We start from the raw sequence: 22,509 nt of genomic DNA, 5'->3' as shown, positions 1-22,509 counted from the left end.
TGTGGCTGAGGGGTAAAGCACTTGGAACCGGAAGTCCCGTTTTCGAATCCTGGTGAAGACTCTAGGTGGACCACTTCGGGGGCCGATTTTGAGTTTGTGTTTCCACACAAACGGTCTTTGTAAACTTGTTCTTGTTGTAGGCTCATTTCTTTTATTTATTGTGTCCTTTTCAGACAGAGGTAATACAAATAAATAATAAAAAAAGTTACAAGCAAACATTTTGAAATGTATACATAATATACAATCCAATCAAATATATATTTTTCATAAGCGTCTTAGTGCAGACCTCTGAAAGAAGATCAAGGCTACCTATACTTATTACGTTTCAAACACAATTCAAGAAAATAGGAAACGAGAATTTCCATAAATGAAATATAGCAGTCTAGAAAAAAAAAAGAATAGTGTCTTGTAGTTTTTGAAGCTTAATTATGTATCAATCACCCATTCTGTCTGTCTGTCTGTCGCTGTAGCTCTCTGTCCATCTATAGAATTATCTATCTTGCTTGCTTTTTTTTTCATCTCTCACTCTCTATCACTGTGTGTATTTATGTTTAAGTTTTCTCCTGCTTGTTTTTCAGTGCACAGACTAACTGAACTATATAATTATTAAGCTGTTATGTGACACTTTGACCTATGTTACACGTTTTGATACAGCAATTAGTTCCGCGCTAACTATTGGACGTTTAAAAGGGAAAGAAGACAAAGGATGGACGCTAAAAGAAGATATGGTTTTGAAACAGCTTTAAAATAAGCAACTAAATACTGAAAACAATAAATATATAAAATCTGTCAAAATTACTTATTAAATAACTTCGTGTTTTAGACACAGTAGTGTGATAACAGTGAACATAACTACAAATACAAGAGGGTTTACCATTCCTCAAGAACTGAGTGGGTTGCATTCGAACCCTGGATGACATCAAAGAAAAAGATGAAGGTTTGGAGACATGTTCCCCTCCGTCCACCTCACCCCTGGCTTCATTACCCCACGCGCTGAATTCTTTGTGCCCCAATCAATACATGACGTCTGCGACACGAGTTCCTCCCCTTGGCTGTGGAACTCCAACCTTCATCGCTTCGTCCTCTTGGTTTCCCTCTCTTCCCCCAAACACCGTAGAAATCACAGACTGTCTCTCTCTTTCCTCACTTCTTCACACTCACCCCAAAAAGATCGTTCTCTGGCACCCTCGCGCCCTGTACCTCAACCGCCACTTGAGAAACATTCTCGAGAATTATATGCCAGTTTTTGTTTTGTGTTTTGTTTCCCTCCAGAATTAAAAGACAACTATTGCTTCGTCAGCGCCATCCTGAGGAACAACATCATCCCCTCGTAGAACAACATCATTCGCTCGTGGAGCTTATCGGTAAGTTAGCAGTAAATTTTTCTATTGGTAGGATGTGTTTACTTTTTGTTTCTGACTCAATTTGCTAATTACTTTCTCTCAGTGAGCAATTTAATTATCTAATTATGACATTCACAGTTGGCATCAACTCACAAACAAACAGGATAAAATAAACATGTATGATTTGTTTATAAATTATTTTCTTAAAAGGAAGTTATAAAGATGATCAAACAATTTCATGTTTAAAATTAATTTGATTTCATTAGCATGAAAGCATAGCGTAAATATGTACCCATGTCATTAATTCCCCTTGATTGGATTGATCATTTTTAATCGAGTTTTTTTTTTTACTTCTTAAGAAAATGCATACAATAGGAAACGAAGAACATGCATTAGTTGTTTAGTATAACTCTTAAACATTTAATATAATGTAATCTACGGTGGCTGAGCGGTAAAGTGCTTGGCTTCCTAACCTGGGTCCTGGGTTGAAATCTCGGTAAAGACTTGGATTTTGAATTTTGGGATTTTAGGGGCCTCTGAGTCAACTTAGCTCTAATGGGTACCTGACAATAGGTGAGGAAAGGTAAAGTCAGTTGGTCGTTGTGCTGGCCACAGAAAAATATGATCTTTACATCATCTTCCCTTTAGATTTCAAGGTCTAAAAGAGAACATTACTTTTTAAAAATCTAATCAATCACAAAGAAAATGAATGTCATATACAAGATATTAACGGCGTGTGTAAATATATATTTATATATCATTGGCCTCCTTCAGTCGTAGAACGACTTAGTTCATCTTGAACACTTTTTCATGTGACTGTGGAGCCCTATTTTATAGAGACACTCCCACTCACAAATATCGCAGGTCAGGGTGGCTTTCGCTTTGGTGGTATATATGCATATCTGGTTTTACTGTATTTATCATCAACTTTCTCTGTTGTTATATTTACTTTTTCAGTGATTTATTTTCTTGAGATATGCAAGCTGTTTGTTTTATCAATGTATTACCATAGAGTGTGGTTAACTGTGTGGTAGAACATGTGGAATTGAGGAATCATTTTCTATTGTGGTCATACATCGATGTTTTCCAATGTTCGTAGTTTCCAAAGTGTTCTATTTACTTCGTCGAGCAGGTGTATTTATTTGTTGCTCGTAATCTTTCTTTCTCTCTCTCTAGCTCTAGCTCTCTCTTTCTGCCTCGTTTTCTTTTTTTTTATAGCTCTCTCTCTTTCTATCTTCCTCTCTTTTACTCCATCTCTTACTCTCTCTATCTCTCTTCTTAATCTCCCTCTTTCTTCTCTCTTTTTCTCTCTCACTTTCTTTCTCTATCTCTCCATGTCTGTCACTCTCCCTCCCTGTCTCTCTGTCTCTTTCTCCCTTTTTGTCTCTCTCTCACTCTCAGTCTCTCTCTCTCTCTCCCTCTCTCTCTCTGCTACCTATCTTACTTAGATCTAACATCTTTTACAAATAGTTTACAATATTATACTCGTTAACATGTAAACCAATTCCATGAATTAGTCTAAAATATTTTACAGTTCATATATGTTGGTCGAGTGACTAAATGATTAGCTTTTGAACCGAGTTGTCATGAGTTCGAATCTTGAAGAAAACTGGACTCGTGAACTCCATAATATATAGGAATTCCTCTCATGTGTATGTGACATTACGTTTGAAAATTAAAGGGGTCTTTGTGCTGGCCACAACACACCATAGTAAACATCGCCCATAGAAACAGCGAGCTTAATAGCATCTGCCAAATGGACTGAAGGGATTATTTGACAAATTTTATTTACGAAGAATAGAAGCATGAGTCACTAATCCAAACACGAGTTCCTTTTATAAATACGTACTATGTATTCATGGTAACTGTAAAACAAACAAACAAAGAAAGAATGAGTTTTATAAAAATTACAGCAACTGTTTCTGAAACATTTTTTTTCTCTAACGGAACAATTCGCACATTTGGAGTATTTAGCGGAACACTTTGTATATATTTTTTAGAGAGATTAATTCGCATGGTGACCTACTAGTTAATTATTCCCGTAGTTCAGGGAACACCTATTCAGGCCTCGAGGAACAATAGAGTTCGCTGAACACAGTTAGGGAAACACTGAAATACAGGCATGACTTCCAAAGAGAATACATTTGGTCCTACATGTTCCCCTGTAGATATAATATTGAAGATATGGTTTTATTTCATGAGCGCAACATTTTTAACAATCGAGTTAGAATTGTTAGTGTGATATTACATAAAAGATTGAATTTTGTCTATTTTTTTTATTTGTTATTAACAAAAAATCTTTTTTAAAAAAGACAATTCCCCCTTTATACTTATAGAGCGATTATTTAGCTCTAACTATAACTAATGATAAAAATCGTAATTAAGCTTATGTATAAATCTACTAGATATTCTGATGATAGGCCTATACATCTCTTAGAAGACAGTGCACAAAATTTCCATTAACATTGTTTATTAAACTCTTTAATGACTAGGACCTACATGCGGAAATACTTGAAGACGTGGTCTGTCAAAGGAAAACATTTTCTAGTCCTCGAGCCAAATTTGAGCTAGGAGTACTTTTCCCAACAACATACATCAAGTGTCAAATTTCTAGGAAAATCGTTAGAGCCGTTTTCGAGAACCGTGTCCAGGTTCTTTTTTTTTCCCGGTTCCACTTGTTTCCATGAAGGTGCGACCTTATAGAATTATAAAAAAAAAAGAAGCAAAATATAAAAATACTTAAATAAAAAAACAAAGCTTATCTAAAAGTAAGAACACATTTACAAAGAAATGGCTAAGTAATGAACTTAATTTCCATTTTTTCGATAACTAAGAAAATAATTAAATACCAATCATTAAATTAATTCGATTTGGAAGAAATAATGTGTAAAATTATCGAAGGGGACATTACCCCACATATTTAGCCATATTTCTGATTACTGAAGGATTAATTTCCCCATTTGGTATCAAACAAAATAATTAATTACCAGCAATTATTTGACTAATTCTTTTTATTTACATTTAAACATGTTTTGTTAGTTACAATAGTAATCTTTTGAAGTTTTAAGATGATCCGAGAATGGGTGTGGAAGAACTTGTTCAAAATTTTTACCAGACAGACAGACAGACAGAGTGAGTTGAAATAACCTTTGTACCAGAAAGACACACAGACATAGTGAGTTGAAATAACCTTTGTACCAGAAAGACACACAGAGAGAGTGAGTTGAAATAACCTTTGTACCAGAAAGACACACAGACATAGTGAGTTGAAATAACCTTTGTACCAGACAGACACACAGACAGAGTGAGTTGAAATAACCTTTGTACCAGACAGACACACAGACATAGTGAGTTGAAATAACCTTTGTACCAGACAGACACACAGACAGAGTGAGTTGAAATAACCTTTGTACCAGACAGACACACAGACATAGTGGGTTGAAATAACCTTTGTACCAGACAGACACACAGACATAGTGAGTTGAAATAACCTTTGTACCAGACAGACACACAGACATAGTGGGTTGAAATAACCTTTGTACCAGACAGACACACAGACATAGTGAGTTGAAATAACCTTTGTACCAGACAGACACACAGACAGAGTGAGTTGAAATAACCTTTGTACCAGACAGACACAGACAGAGTGAGTTGAAATAACCTTTGTACCAGACAGACACACAGACAGAGTGAGTTGAAATAACCTTTGTACCAGACAGACACACAGAGTGAGTTGAAATAACCTTTGTACCAGACAGACACACAGACATAGTGGGTTGAAATAACCTTTGTACCAGACAGACACACAGACATAGTGGGTTGAAATAACCTTTGTACCAGACAGACACACAGACATAGTGGGTTGAAATAACCTTTGTACCAGACAGACACACAGAGTGAGTTGAAATAACCTTTGTACCAGACAGGCACACAGACATAGTGGGTTGAAATAACCTTTGTACCAGACAGACACACAGACAGAGTGAGTTGAAATAACCTTTGTACCAGACAGACACACAGACAGAGTGAGTTGAAATAACCTTTGTACCAGACAGACACACAGACAGACTGAGTTGAAATAACCTTTGTTAAAAAAAAAAAATCAGATGATGTTTGAAATACTGATAACATCCACGAGCTATGTAACAACGTAGTCTACTGGGAATATTGAACAATGATTGAAAATCAACTGAGTATGGACTTCAGTCCTCGGCCATCCCGCTGCAGAAGTGAATGTTTGGTCCAATAAAAAGTGAGCACCTAAGTTACCTCGTACTCTATTGGTGAACTCTTTTTGTCAAGAGAAACTATTGAACTGTTATTGACCCTGTTACTTGGGAATGGTTCCTTTCTGTTCATAACGACACTAGGTGAGTTCAACAGACTATTTACAATCTAGAGTCAAATCTAACATAGCAGCAAAGTTTTTATACAATTGTTGTCCTGATTAATATAAAAACTTTAAAACAAAAAAAATGTATTGTGTGATATCAGAAGTTTTGTTTTCCATCATCACCATATGTCCTTTATGTGTGAAAACCCCCCACGGCCTTTTGCTAGTGTTTTTGCAAAGCTTATATCAACTCCCTCTGTTTGGTAAAAAGTTTGTTCACGTTATTTCTCCTGTCAAGATCTTGATATCAGCTCTTGATGGCTATACGTCTAGGGTGATTCTTACTGATGTAATTTAGCTGATAAAACACACACATCACAGATGACTATGGATTAAAGACCACAATATTCAATAATGATATAAATCATGATCTCTGGACACAAATTTGCATATGAAAAATAAATATTTAATTAACAACTATAGTTACATATAACATGTGATTCTAGAATTAAAATTTAATAATCACATAGACATTGATGCTTGGCTGTAGGTCACGATGAACTTTCCATTTCTCTTGTCTCTCTCTCTCTCTCTCTCTCTCTCTCTAGTCTCTGCACGGATCCTGGAACCCAACGTCACAGTCCGCTCAATACTAGAGTGATATCCCCTTGAGTAGCAGGCAAAGATACACCATATATAGATCTACCGTCTCTGACCGTCAGAATGTCACTAAGACTCAGACAGTCGCCAAGACTGTCACTCTAAATAGACAAATAATCAAAAATATCGCTAACAACTAGCTAAAGCGCCATTCTATTTATTCATAATCAATTAACATCTAATACTAGATATATAACTAATAAAAACATTTCTTCTTACCCTGGTCCTTAAGAATTAAAGTTCCTACATGTTGTCTCTGGCAAACAACTCACACATCTTGGAGCCAAGATCGCGAGCCAACCTCGGCGACTTGCTCCCAATGTCTGTATGTGTCGTTCACCAGAAAACGCCTAGCATACGACACACGCCCCTGCTAAAACTACATGGCGTTGTGTCCCGATTGCCCCAAACTCTACTCTATATAGGCTGAGTATCTAGCCTACGCCTAAACTAACATTGCTAATGTCTGTCCCGACCCACATATCAGTCTCTCTACAAGACAAACACCTAACTGACATTGTCCTAACCTTTGTCTGGTCTCTGTCAAGTCTATCGGTGAGCTTTGATAACATCTATTAAACTAATTAATAACCCTTGCACAACACTGTGACATCTTCCCCTTCTCCTTTGACTTTTGTTGCAATATTTGCAACCAAAGTCACACTAATACGACTCACTAAACTGCCTCTACCATCTCACATTTGGAGAACAAATTCTGGAACTATATTGAGACATAAAAATAATGTTATAGAACACATGCAGCATTGCTAACCAAAGTCTTTAGGCAACTGTAGCACACTGGAATAAGATTATAAAATCATAAACAAAGTGGTTGTAATTAAGAAGAAAAAAAAATCAAAACAAACATGTGAACATCGTCATCTCATATATCTGCACTGCAACTGTCACAAACTTCAACTTTAAACATCAAATAATATAGTCATGAATCTCTGCAAGTAGATTTACAAAAAAAATATACATCAAAGTGAACATGCAATTCTGCCAATCAAATCTTGAGTGCAAGTAAAACACGAATTAATATAAAACTAAAAGTAAGAAAAATGATATCATCTAATCATGGACAAAGTTTTTCGGATTGCAAGCTCCACTTGCATCTTATTTTCGACCTAAATATAGAACAGTATAATTCAATATATAAGTAACTAAAACATAATGATAATAAAATGAAAATACAAAATTCATTAGCATCCCTATAATAGAATAGAAATTGTAAAATGGCTGTACTCATTGCCAGTGTCCATCACACATGTCGTAGAAAAAAAAACAACGCTTTGTCATTTACTTCAGTGTCTGTTATGCACCCTCCCCCATTAGAAGGACTCACTTGACTCTTCAACAAACAACTCATGTTCCACCTTGGATACAAATGTCCTAAAACGTCAATTTTCTGAACTACCTAGATAGCGTGTACATTAATCGCCATAACTCAGCTAAAGCTCAAATATTTGCCAACAAAAAAAAATCTATGTAAAAAAAAAATCAATACCAATTCAAGCTCGTCAGGCCTAAACTTTAACATCTTAGTAATATCAAACGTTGAACAAACTAATCAAATGACCTTGATAAACTGATGATCTGTCAACACAGCAACATCTCACTGAAATAAAAAAATCCACGACATACCTAATGTCGGATATTCTATATAGAGCTATAGCCAACTATCATCAACACGTTCAAGCAAAAAAAATAGACGGCATACAAAAAACTGAAACCAGGCCCAACAAAACTCGAGACCCACTGTAAAAAAAAACAACTCTTGCCGCAACAACAAAAAATCATTACGTCACCCTGTGACTTAACTACCATGAATCCGTACAACAAGGACACACCAGGTAAAAAAAATCAACGCTCGACCTCAACTAAGAGGGAGAAGAAAAACAAATGTCCCTGCCCTCTGGCATGGCACTGGAAACGAAATTCCAAAACTTCCATTAACAACTACAAGGTTTGATAGGCATTACTAAAATACATGGGTGGGGTAGACACTACATGACCCAACGCCATTGTCTGTCTCTCAAACCCCCTATCCCGCCTATCAAAACACCAAAATGGCAACAAAAAAAACAACTGGCCAACAGTACTGCTCACCTGGCTAACCATCTACAAAGCTTAACAAGCTAAAAAGCAAGAAAAAAAAAATAACTGAGGACAACGACACTATACGTTTACCCAACGCGAACATACAGGTCCAACCCCCTTCTACCTTCTCCAAACAATATCTCGCCCCTGTCTGCCTGCAAAAACACAGTATAAGCACAGTATAAATGTAACACTGCCCAGTGCAGTAATTATGCTTTAAAAATAATGTCCACCTCTTTCTATCCCACCTCTATGAAATCCCTAAGCTCCCTATCAAAAATAAAAACAAGAAAACTTACACCTTATCTCACTACATCATACAGCTTACCTAAACATTGAAAAAACACGAGCTGAAGATAACAACGTTACCCTCAAACCGTGGATACACGAAGGCCCCAAGACAATGGGCGCAGGAATCAGGAGTGACAGTCTAAAAATAGATCATGTGTGACGTCCACTGCCAAACAGCCAATTCACCTGTACCACAACAAATGCTAGGCAGAAAACAAAATGTAGAAAAAAAAAAATTTTGAAAAATACAATCATGGTATTACAACAAGTGTAAAAGTGTAAACAGAAACTCTACTTAATGCTAATTCTAAGCAGTGAATATTCGTCCAAACCTTTACAAGCAAAATACAATTTTCTCAATACTATGCTGGATAAAAAAAAAATGTCAATAGTGTTACGAATGAACAGTGACAGGTAGAGGTCACTATGTGTGACCCCGGCGAGATGACACAGCACCGAGTGTTATCTGGAATCTATGCATGTAAACAAAGACAGGATGGGACGTGCCTCACGTGTTGTTCCAGAGGACGAACAGATTTACGAAGGGGGGCATTGTGACAAATGAACAGTGACAGTTAGAGGTCACTACGTGTGACCTCGGCGAGATGACACTGCAGCAGGCATCCTCTGGAATCGACATGTATAAACAACAACAGGATGTGATGTTTCCTCCCATGTTGTTCCAGAGGGTACTAGCAGTGTTTTTGCAACAATAGACAAGCGATTAGGGACTCTTTATAAACCAGAGATGTTCATGTGAAAAGAGTCAGTACAGTCGTCGATACTGTTCTCTACTGTGCGAGACAGTAGAAGAGAGTGGACTTGAGCCTTTACAGTCGATACAGTTTATGTAAGACGTATACGCTACATGTTACAGTGACGAATTGTTATAGTTATAATTCAATAAAGTTATTTAAAGCTGAAAGTTGAGTCGTCAAGTTCTTTGCAGTGTTTCTTTTATTTGTGTGCCTAGTACATTTAGCCAGAAAATCAGAAATACGTAACAATTGGTGTCAGAAGTGGGATGTTTTCTGGCTGAAATGTCTTCGAGGAAACTACTTAACCAGCTGTTGGTCAAAGAATTAAGGCAAGAACTTCGTGAGAGAGGTCTGCAGCTCAATGGTAACAAAGAAACACTAACAGAACGCCTAAGACAGGCCCTTATTGAGGAAGATCAAGATCCAGATGAATACATATTTGAATTAAACCCAGATATGACAGAGATCCTGAGTAACATGCAGGGCCAGATGGACTTAATGAAGGAGAGCCTCAAGAAAATAAACGCCATGAATGAAAAAGTAAATGAACAGATGAGCTCTATGAACGAGAAGATTGACCAGAGAGTCAACACTGTGGAAAAAGAAATGGAAGAGATAAGGACTCATGTCCAAGAACAACTGAGTAAGGAACGGGGTACTAGAGCAAAAACATTAGTGCCCGAAATCTCTGGGAAGATAAAGCCGCCTGTGTTTGATGGATCCATCTCATGGACTGTTTACAAAAGACAGTTTGAGGCAGCGGCCAAGGTTAATAACTGGAACACTGAAGAAGAGAAAGCGACTGCTCTGGTGTTAGCTTTAAGAGGGAAGGCAGCAGAACTGCTCCAGTCAATAACAAATCAACAAGATTACGCTGCCATTGTTAAGGCTATGGAGCTCCGTTACGGAGACGAACATTTACAAGAAGTTTATAGAGTTCAGTTGAAAACCCGACAACAAAGCTCCGGTGAAACCTTGCAAGAGCTAGAGGCGGATATAGAACGTCTTGCTCATTTAGCATATCCAACAGCAGCACAAGACTTTCTGGACGTCATTATCACTGATGCATTCATTGATGCTATTCGAGATCCAGAACTGAAGAAGGCAATAAGAATCAGTGGTAAGCGCAAATCCAGCGAAGCTCTGGTCTACGCCCTCTCCTATGAAGCCGCCAAAGACGCCTCTAAGAATATCCATCATGGGCGTATGCTGGAAGTCCAAGAAGAAGATCTTACACAACTTCTCAGAAGGGTAACTGAAGTGCTAGAAGAACGCAGACCAAATAAGAAGCAAGAAGGACAGAATAGAACCAGTGTACGTTGTTGGAATTGTGGAGAACCTGGCCATCTACAAAGGAACTGCACGAGAAGATTTCCCCGACAAACAGAGTATCAGCACAGACCGGAGACAGATGCAAGGTCAGGTGCTCATGTCTACCAGGGAAACTAACTTTCGCCGGTTTTATGGGGCAAAAATCGGCGATCAAGAACATGACAGCCCCTGCAACTATAATTCCAGTCGCTGTGTTAGGGAAGAATAAAAGTCTGTACATCAATGGTAGAATTGGATCTCGAAATTACCGTTTTCTTCTAGATACTGGTGCCTCACGTTCAGTCATTCGTCCAGACATTGTCAAAAAGAACGAAATCAAGAGAGTGAACTCTTACTCCTTGAAGACGGCCAGTGGAGAGATGATGCCTATACATGGACTGACAAATATAAACTTTGAGCTCGGGCATCAGTCATTTATACATGAATTTCTGATCGCTAACATTACGGATGACTGTATTATTGGGCTCGATTTTATGCAGAAATGTGAATTCTCTCTGAACATCGGAGGTGGTACTTTGAAATGTGGTGATGTTGAGATTCCCTTGCTCGGGGATGAAGATGAAGAGAATGGTCAAATAAGAAGAATCCTTTTAACAGAAGATACAAGTTTGCCAGCTCAGTCTGAAGCAATTATCTGGGGAAAGTTAGAGCATGGTCAAACTGCAACGATGACGGCGATAGTGGAAGGCATTGAAAATGACAACAGCGGAATGGCAGTAGGAAAAACATTGGTCCTTGTCGGAAAAGATCAAAAGGTGCCCGTCAGAATCATGAACCTCGGCCTACAGGAGAGACATCTAGAGAAAGACAGCCCCATCGCAATATGTAATACTCTTGACCTGATCAGAAACTGTAATAATGATATCACGATCGTTAATTCCACCAAACCTTTCAATCCACAAATTACCAAGCTCCTGACAGAAATGAAAGTGAATTTATCAGATGAGCAGTTCAGCAAAGCGGAACAGTTGATCATTGAGTTTGAAGATATTCTGCCATCTGATGAAACAGACTGCGGACGGACAAACATGGTACAACATCGAATAGACACTGGAAACACCAGACCGATTCGACAGCCACCACGTCGCTTGCCGCTAGCAAAGCAACAAGAAGCTATGGACATGATAGAGGGCATGACGCAGCAAGGAATCATTGAGCCCTCAAATAGTCCTTGGTGTTCGCCTATTGTCTTAGTAAAGAAGAAGGATGGATCTATGCGATTTTGTGTAGATTACAGAGCTCTGAATGAAGTCACACATAAAGATAGTTATCCACTTCCTAGAATCGACGATACTTTGGACACGCTTGCAGGGTCCCAGGTATTTTCTACTCTCGACCTAAAGAGTGGGTATTGGCAAGTTGAAATGCATCCCAATGATAGAGAGAAAACCGCCTTCTCTGCTGGCAATGGCCTCTGGCAATTTACTGTGATGCCATTCGGTCTCTGCAACGCACCAGCCACCTTTGAACGATTGATGGAGAGGGTTTTACGAGGACTTCATTGGACTACATGCCTTGTTTACCTTGATGACATTATTGTCATTGGCAAAACGTTTGAAGAGCACCTTGCAAATCTGAAGGAAGTATTTCAACGGATAAGAAGTGCGGGAATGAGACTCAGCCCAAAGAAGTGTTCCTTATTCAGGAAAAACGTTAAGTACCTTGGTCACATTGTGTCAAATGACGGAGTCAGCACTGACCCTGACAAAGTTGAGGCAGTGAAACGATGGCCTACGCCAAGTAATATCCATGAGCTGAGAAGTTTCTTGGGACTCTGTACATACTACCGACGTTTCGTGCCAAATTTCTCAAACATCTGTAAGGTCCTTCATCAACTGACAGAGCAAAAGAGGCCATTTATTTGGACATCTGAATGTCAAGAAGCTTTCGAGAGGCTGAAAAACACACTATCCTCATCACCAGTATTGGCCTACCCCATTCCAGGGAAGACATTCATACTCGACACAGATGCAAGCAACACTGGAATAGGCGCAGTCTTGTCCCAAAAGGTGGATGAAACTGAACGAGTCATCGCATACTTCAGTCGAAGCCTATCGAGAGCTGAAAGGAACTACTGTGTGACGAGACGTGAATTGCTGGCTGCTGTGGATGCAATAAAACATTTCCACAAGTACCTATACGGGCAGAAATTTATCTTAAGGTCAGATCACGCAGCTCTGCAATGGTTGCTTTCGTTTAAGAGCCCTGAAGGTCAGGTGGCAAGGTGGATCGAACGTCTTCAAACCTATGAATTTGAAACTAAGCACCGAAAAGGGCAAATTCACCAAAATGCTGATGCACTGTCTCGACGACCCTGCAAAGCAGAATGTAAGCACTGCAAGAGGGCTGAAGAAAAGGAGGTAGCTGTCAATTGTCTTCGGCTTGGAGTAGATGTTTCCGGACCCTGGTGTGATAAAAGGATTCGAGAGGACCAAATGCAAGATGAAGATCTGGCTCCCATTCTTCTATGGAAAGAAGATGGACAACGGCCAGATTGGAAAGACATCTCTGAGAAGGGGGTAGCCACCAAGGCGTACTGGGCTCAGTGGGACTCGCTGACGTTGGTCAATGGTGTCATCAAAAGAGTTTGGGAATCTGCTGATGGAACATCCAATCGCCTTCAGCTGATGTTACCGAAGGTGAGAGTTGCTGAAGTACTGAAAGAGATGCATAATGGCGCTAGCGGATCTCATCTTGGTGTCAATAAGACTCTGGAAAAGGTTCGTCAGCGGTTCTACTGGTTCAGATATAGAGAGGATGTAGAGGAATGGTGTCGAAGGTGCGACATATGTGCGGCAGCAAAAGGCCCTCGACGCAAAACTAGGGGTCTTTTGCAACAGTATAATGTTGGTGTTCCATTCGAGAGGATCGCAATAGATGTAGCAGGCCCATTTCCTGAAACCAAGAAAGGAAACAAATACATCTTGGTAGTCATGGACTATTTCAGCAAATGGCCAGAAGCTTATGCCATACCAAATCAAGAAGCTATCACAGTGGCCGAAACACTCGTGGATAACTGGATCAGTCGCTTTGGTGTACCTAATGAGTTGCACTCTGACCAGGGCAGGAACTTCGAGTCCAAAGTTTTCCAGGAGATGTGCAAGACACTTGGCATCGAAAAGACTCACACGACAGCTCTCCATCCGCAATCTGATGGGATGGTGGAGCGATTCAACAGAACCCTAGAACAACATCTGTCTAAGGTTACTGATGACCGACAAGACGACTGGGACAGCCATATCCCCATGTTCCTCATGTCATACAGAGGATCCGTTCATAGCACCACAGGATATACCCCAGCGAAGATGTTATTTGGTCGTGAGCTTCGTCTACCATGTGACCTGTTATTTGGGATTCCGAGAGATACGCCAGTGTCTTCAACTGAATATGTCACCAATCTCCGAAGACGATTGGAGAATGCTCATGTATTGGCCCGCAGAAACATCAAGACCAACAGTGACCTGATGAAAACGAGGTATGACAAACGGGCCAATACGTCGGGGTTCCATGAGAATGATCTAGTGTGGCTCTATAACCCACAGAGACGAAAAGGCAGATCCCCGAAACTCCAAAGAGACTGGGAAGGTCCATACCGTGTCGTAAAAAGAATAAACGACGTGGTCTACCGGATACAGAAAAGTCCACGGTCCAAGCTGAAGGTTGTCCACGTTGACCGACTCCATCAGTACCGTGGTGAAATAGAATCTGTTCGGGACGAACAGATCTAAGAAGGGGGCAGTGTTACGAATGAACAGTGACAGGTAGAGGTCACTATGTGTGACCCCGGCGAGATGACACAGCACCGAGTGTTATCTGGAATCTATGCATGTAAACAAAGACAGGATGGGACGTGCCTCACGTGTTGTTCCAGAGGACGAACAGATTTACGAAGGGGGGCATTGTGACAAATGAACAGTGACAGTTAGAGGTCACTACGTGTGACCTCGGCGAGATGACACTGCAGCAGGCATCCTCTGGAATCGACATGTATAAACAACAACAGGATGTGATGTTTCCTCCCATGTTGTTCCAGAGGGTACTAGCAGTGTTTTTGCAACAATAGACAAGCGATTAGGGACTCTTTATAAACCAGAGATGTTCATGTGAAAAGAGTCAGTACAGTCGTCGATACTGTTCTCTACTGTGCGAGACAGTAGAAGAGAGTGGACTTGAGCCTTTACAGTCGATACAGTTTATGTAAGACGTATACGCTACATGTTACAGTGACGAATTGTTATAGTTATAATTCAATAAAGTTATTTAAAGCTGAAAGTTGAGTCGTCAAGTTCTTTGCAGTGTTTCTTTTATTTGTGTGCCTAGTACATTTAGCCAGAAAATCAGAAATACGTAACAATACTATATCAAGTATAACCAAAGTATTTTCACTTAAAGAAAAATAACAGGTCCCAGTTATTCATTAGCCCCCAGACATCATTAAAGTGTCGTAAAAAAATTAAAATAAAACTTTAGACGAGGCCCCAATTGTCAAGATCTTGATATCAGCTCTTGATGGCTATACGTCTAGGGTGATTCTTACTGATGTAATTTAGCTGATAAAACACACACATCACAGATGACTATGGATTAAAGACCACAATATTCAATAATGATATAAATCATGATCTCTGGACACAAATTTGCATATGAAAAATAAATATTTAATTAACAACTATAGTTACATATAACATGTGATTCTAGAATTAAAATTTAATAATCACATAGACATTGATGCTTGGCTGTAGGTCACGATGAACTTTCCATTTCTCTTGTCTCTCTCTCTCTCTCTCTCTCTCTCTCTAGTCTCTGCACGGATCCTGGAACCCAACGTCACAGTCCGCTCAATACTAGAGTGATATCCCCTTGAGTAGCAGGCAAAGATACACCATATATAGATCTACCGTCTCTGACCGTCAGAATGTCACTAAGACTCAGACAGTCGCCAAGACTGTCACTCTAAATAGACAAATAATCAAAAATATCGCTAACAACTAGCTAAAGCGCCATTCTATTTATTCATAACCAATTAACATCTAATACTAGATATATAACTAATAAAAACATTTCTTCTTACCCTGGTCCTTAAGAATTAAAGTTCCTACATGTTGTCTCTGGCAAACAACTCACACATCTTGGAGCCAAGATCGCGAGCCAACCTCGGCGACTTGCTCCCAATGTCTGTATGTGTCGTTCACCAGAAAACGCCTAGCATACGACACACGCCCCTGCTAAAACTACATGGCGTTGTGTCCCGATTGCCCCAAACTCTACTCTATATAGGCTGAGTATCTAGCCTACGCCTAAACTAACATTGCTAATGTCTGTCCCGACCCACATATCAGTCTCTCTACAAGACAAACACCTAACTGACATTGTCCTAACCTTTGTCTGGTCTCTGTCAAGTCTATCGGTGAGCTTTGATAACATCTATTAAACTAATTAATAACCCTTGCACAACACTGTGACATCTCCCACATCCAATCTCGGACCAAGCTGAAACTTTGCACAATTATTTATTTTACCTGACAACACAAGAATCAATAAAAAAAAATTAGTTAATTTTGACTATTGGTAATAAATTATTTGTTTGGTTTCTCAAACAAGAGAAAGTAATTGTAATCGACTGAATTAGTGGTATAAGCTGAATTAGTCCACTTTATAGGTCACCGATTTGAACTAAGAATAATAATAAAAATAAGGCTTGTCTTTGAGTCCAAAGATTAGTGAGGAATGCAGTATTTCCCGTTTGAACTAAACAATAGATAACTAAACAATAGAAAACTAAACATTAGATAACTAAACAATAGATTACTAAACAATAGATAACTAAACAATATATAACTAAACAATAGATAACTAAACAATAGATTACTAAACAATAGATAACTAAACAATAGATAACTAAACAATAGATAACTAAACGATAGATAACTAAACATTAGATTACTAAACAATAGATTACTAAACAATAGATAACTAAACAATAGATAACTAAACAATAGATAACTAAACGATAGATAACTAAACATTAGATAACTAAACAATAGATAACTAAACAATAGATAACTAAACGATAGATAACTAAACAATAGATAACTAAACAATAGATAACTAAACGATAGATAACTAAACATTAGATTACTAAACAATAGATTACTAAACAATAGATAACTAAACAATAGATAACTAATAGATAACTAAACAATAGATAACTAAACGATAGATAACTAAACGATAGATATCTAAACAATAGATAACTAAACAATAGATAACTAAACGATAGATAACTAAACAATAGATAACTAAACAATAGATAACTAAACAATAGATAACTAAACGATAGATAACTAAACAATAGATAACTAAACGATAGATAACTAAACGATAGATAACTAAACAATAGATAACTAAACAATAGATAACTAATAGATAACTAAACAATAGATAACTAAACGATAGATAACTAAACAATAGATAACTAAACAATAGATAACTAAACAATAGATAACTAAACAATAGATAACTAAACATTAGATAACTAAACAACAGATAACTAAACAATAGATAACTAAACAACAGATAACTAAACATTAGATAACTAAACAATAGATAACTAAACAATAGATAACTAAACATTAGATAACTAAACAACAGATAACTAAACAATAGATAACTAAACAACAGATAACTAAACATTAGATAACTAAACAATAGATAACTAAACAATAGATAACTAAACAATAGATAACTAAACGATAGATAACTAAACGATAGATAACTAAACAATAGATAACTAAACAATAGATAACTAAACATTAGATAACTAAACAATAGATAACTAAACTATAGATAACTAAACAACAGATAACTAAACAATAGATAACTAAACATTAGATAACTAAACGATAGATAACTAAACAATAGATAACTGAAGGATTCATTTCCCTTGTATCTAAGTAACTTTATTAAATAATTAATATTAAATAATTAAGTAAAGTTTCAACTTGATCTGAGAATGGGTGTGTGAGAAATACCATGTTCGAAATTGTCACCAGACAGACAGACAGAATGATTTGATATAAGCTTTGTAAAAAAAAAGACACGTCTTCCTGTCACTCGTCTCTCGTATATTTTTCCCCTCTTCGACTTTCACACATCTATTTATAACCTCAACTAAGACAGACATCATCGAGGTTACATTTAATATATACAGCTACACTACCCACCTAGTTGCATCATAACATTGAACCTTACTGACATATTTCTAACACAGGAAGGATGCATAGCCATGTGAGGAACTGCACTCCGACTTAAGCTACGGATTCGAAGACAAAAAGTTTTATCGCGCTTGCTTTTTCTTTGAACCCACCAAGTCAACGCCGTCGAGCCCACGTCAGAATACTGTCTTAAAGTGTCATTTATTGCGACATTCAGGCCGAGCGAAATTTCCCGCTGCGCTAAACCACCCGTGGAAGAAAAAAACACTTAAGCGATTTTCTAAACTAACAAATGATTGGTCGATACTTTCTTGAATGAAAGACAAATTTACGGCCCTAAGTGCGGTTCCTTAACAAAAGCTGACTTTTATAACTCATCGATACCAATCAATCAAACCTATCACTATTTCCCACCACCCCTCGTCCTATAATCGATACGCCCAGTCGTCGATCTCGACAGTGAATCGCTGCTTACAAATCACTCATTTAGACGGTCCCAGTACGCACTCATAATTGAAGGGCCGGTGATGCTTAGCCCCGGGGTGAGCGGCCCCCTGCCAAGAAGTGCTCATGTGCTTAAGTACTTCCGGTCATATTTTCACCTCGTCGCAGCCAAATCTTTTTTTATAAGATTTTTTATTTGGTTCAAGTTGGAAGTATTGGTTTATCTCGCCTATAATCATATATTTTATAATAATAATGATTACTATGATTACTAACTTTTACTTTTTACTATACGAGTGACAGAAAGACGTGTCTTTTTTTTTTACAAAGCTTTTATCAAATCATTCTGTCTGTCTGTCTGGTGACAATTTTGAACATGGTATTTCTCACACACCCATTCTCAGAGAGTTTTATCGGTAATTACTCTCATTAAAGAGATTAAATCTTGAAGAGAAAAAAAATGTAACAAATACGTAAAAAGAGACATAATTTATCTATTACAATATATTTTTTTGATAAATCATTGTTAATGTAACCTCTTCGCAGAAAATTGGTCGACCCTTGACGTAACAGAGGTGCCCCACTGAAAAGATTTAAAGACCAACTTAGGCTCCAACTCTCTTTGACAGACATAGACTGACATTGACAAGAACATCTCTTTGTCTAAACGACGTAGTCAAATAGAATCTCCATTGATTAAAACAAGCAACATATAAAAAATCGTTTAAAAAAAAAACAAAGCTTATCTAAAGGGGAAGAACTCCGTCCATAAAACTATATCTACCAATAATATACTAGTTATTTCCCTTATTGGATCGCAAAGAAAATAAATAATTACCAATAATTAATTGACTAATTGAGTATTTTTTGGTTTATTGATTCATGTTTTGTTAGGTACAATAAATAATTATTTAAAGTATCAACTTGATCGGAGTATGCGTGATGGGGAAATAGCGTTAACATTTATTTATTGGGACAAAACCCAACAAATTTAAGCAACATCAGTGAATAATGAAGGATTAGTTTCCCTTGTTGTTAGGAAACAAAATAATGAATTACCAGTAATTATTTGACTAATTGGTTACTTTTTTATTTTTTATTTTATTTTTTGTCTATGACAATGAATAATTGTGTGAAGTTTTAACTTAATCCGAGCATGGGTGTTGGAGAAATAACGTGTACATATGTTTTTACTAGACAGGCTGATAGATAGACAGGCAGACAGTGATTTGATATAGCCTCTATATGTCTAAACGAAGAAGTCAATAGAACCTCCATTTATGAAAACAATGTTTCTCGTTAAATTTTTACAATTTCTCCTGTCAGCCTAAACCTGGGTGGACACGGATCTCGAATACGGCTCTAACGATTTCCATAGGCATTTGACAGTTTATGTACATCTTAGGGAAAGAAATAGGGGTTTACTTGCTAACTGGCAACATGGAAAACTCTGGTTTGGAACATTTGCACACTCCTTTCTGTTTATGTTTTCAAGTCTGGATCTATATCACCAAACTAGAATCTTCTATATCTCTAGATCCAACGTTCTGGTCAGTAAATCCCCAAGCTAAATTTTTTTCATATTTAGTGTGGTAATAGCTCTAGATTCAGTCTAGGTCTATTACATCACCAAACATCACCAATTTTTATTGGTTATCATTATTAATTAACTTTTGACAAATTTAATTACACGACTGGTCCAAACTAATTGATTTATTTTTCAATTTTGTCCTTCAAATTCTCATTTCATTTGTGTTTCTACATATATCTACTTTCAAGTTGATTCTTCACATCTTTATAAATTATTTATCTTCTGTTTAGTTTAAATGAAGTACTTTTCACGATTACTCCCCAGTCAAACATTAAGAATGTAATACGCCTACTCCGGTTTAGAGCTGTTTCGATTGACAAACCAACGACCGAGTGTCTACAGCAAGAACTCTTGAACATTGCTGTAAAGAAATCATACTCGCTGTCAGACTTGAACTGATGCTCTACTAATACAAACACTGAAACTTATGTTCAAGAAAATACTTGATTCTCATTTCTAATTGATACATTTCATATTAAATGGTAAATAAAAAGAAAATTTCCTCTTTTAGACCTTGCTATCTATGGGGCAGATGATGTAAATGTCATCTGTTTATTTGGCCAACGGAGCTACAAACCAGGGCTGGGCTCGTATCCCGTATGGGAGACGAACGTATGCCAAAGGCAGTCTTTTTTTTTTTTTGATGAGCTAAAAGGTGGTCGACGTCACAGAGGTGACCCACAGATAGGCTTCAAAGCCCAGCTTAGGCGTCAACTTGCCCTAGCTGACATAGAGGCGAGCAACTGTTTGCATGCGGCCTCAGAACGAGACAGCTGGAGGTCACTCACAAAGACCGCGGGATACACATTTGAGACCAAATGAAAATCCGCTGATCAAGACAGACACAGACGGCGAAAAGAAAATCTAAATCAACCACCTGCGGGCAATGGTTATGCTTGCCCTGAATGTGGGAAAATATGTAGGTCGCAGCTGGGGCTGCGCAGCCACGGGAAATACTGCATTCCTCACTAATCTTGGGACTCGAAGACAATTCTTATTATCATTATTAGGCCAATGGTTAACTCGCAGGGTTTCATGCATCCAACACTACGACCAGCGCCTTTAATTTTCCCAAGAGTTGGTTGGGCTTAGGGCGTCCTTAAACCTGAAATTAAAAATACAAGATTGGAACTTGTCACCAGCTCAGAGTTGGTGCCATACAGTAGACACCCCGTATTGCCATACAGTAGACACCCCGTATTTCCATACAGTAGACACCCCGTATTGCCATACAGTGGACACCCCGTATTGCCATACAGTGGACACCCCGTATTGCCATACAGTAGACACCCCCGTATTTTAATATTATGATTATTAGTCACAACTTATTTATCTAAAGGTGAACACTTTAACCTCGAGCTAGGTGACTTAGGGTTTTCAGTAATGGGTAGTTATTGAAGATAGTCACTTGAGAAAGTTATTGAAAGAGTCACCACATAGTTATTATAAAGTAGTTGAGATTTATACCAGTCAAAAAGGTGTTACCATTGTCAAGTATTTCTATAAAGGATCATTACTGATTATTCTTGAATTGTGTGTCATGTTTCCTATGTGGTGGTGTTATTATTGTATATATTAAACGTATTATTTGTGTCTGCTACATCGAGATTTATTTCCTTATTTACGAGAGAGGTACGATCGTAAAAGAAGTCATTCTGACAATGACTACATATAACATTATAATATGGGCCCGATGTCACCCACGACCACCCAAAATAACGTGCTGACAGAACTGTTCATAACACGCATTTTAGTAATAAGCATAGAACATTAGGACATCGAAATAGAATCCTATGTACTTGTTTACAGGTACACTGGGAATCGAACCTGGCACCTCTTAGTTTGGAAGCCCTAACCCTAACCACTCAGCCGCCACACCCCTATATTAATGGTATTAGAAGTAATAGTTACGAAAACTTTCCTTCTAAAAATGGGTTATATCTGTTTAAAGTTACTTTTTTTTTCTACTTTTTTTTCCTAGACAATTTTAATTAGTTTGTTTTTAGTTGTTTTTTTTTCCTCTCTATTTCATTTAGCCAAGGGAGTTAATTTAAATAATTCAATACTTTCTCCTGCCTGAAATTGGAATCCTGTGGCCAGGATTTGGTAAGACTACAGTCAGTTAGGAGTCTCTTCTGTACCACAGTGACAGTCGTAGAACTTAAAACTTTTTACAAAGCTTATAGCAACTCTGTCTGTCTGTCTCTCTATTAAGCCCTCTATAAAACAAAATGCTACTTTTCTAAACTTAAAAAAAAAAAAATCATTATTGAAAGTGTCATTTAATTTGGATTAGTTAATTATATCGGTTAGGATTACATGTAGACTACCAATAAACTATCAGTGTGATTAGAATTATTCATGCAATTTGGTTTTGTTTAATGCAATTTCATGCTTTTGTCTTTCTCACTACGCTATGACCCTATCACTTGTCTGGAGCAGT

At 37.7% G+C, this 22,509-nt stretch overlaps 1 protein-coding gene and 1 long non-coding RNA gene across 8 annotated transcripts in view; one reads left to right on the top strand and one right to left on the bottom strand.

Moving 5' to 3' along the window:
* Nucleotides 1-1,081: 1,081 nt before the first annotated feature.
* The window catches only part of LOC106075948 (complement C1q-like protein 4), a 106,764-nt gene continuing 85,336 nt past the window's right edge, over nucleotides 1,082-22,509 (top strand). For 6 of the 7 annotated variants that reach the window (XM_056003764.1, XM_056003759.1, XM_056003761.1 and 3 more), the window contains exon 1: nucleotides 1,082-1,364. The gene's annotated coding sequence lies outside the window, so the exon portion shown is untranslated. The remainder of the gene's footprint in view (nucleotides 1,365-22,509) is intronic. The other variant, XM_056003765.1, reaches the window with a different exon arrangement.
* LOC129921641 (uncharacterized) lies at nucleotides 15,454-16,281 on the bottom strand. The gene is made up of 2 exons (XR_008773597.1): nucleotides 15,889-16,281; nucleotides 15,454-15,770 (listed from the first exon to the last, which is right to left on the bottom strand). It is a non-coding gene; the product is annotated as an uncharacterized LOC129921641 (long non-coding RNA).

The sequence above is a fragment of the Biomphalaria glabrata genome, chromosome 11 (assembly GCF_947242115.1).
Source record: "Biomphalaria glabrata chromosome 11, xgBioGlab47.1, whole genome shotgun sequence".
Taxonomy (NCBI): domain Eukaryota; kingdom Metazoa; phylum Mollusca; class Gastropoda; family Planorbidae; genus Biomphalaria; species Biomphalaria glabrata.
This window is presented reverse-complemented; position numbering and strand designations above follow the sequence as displayed.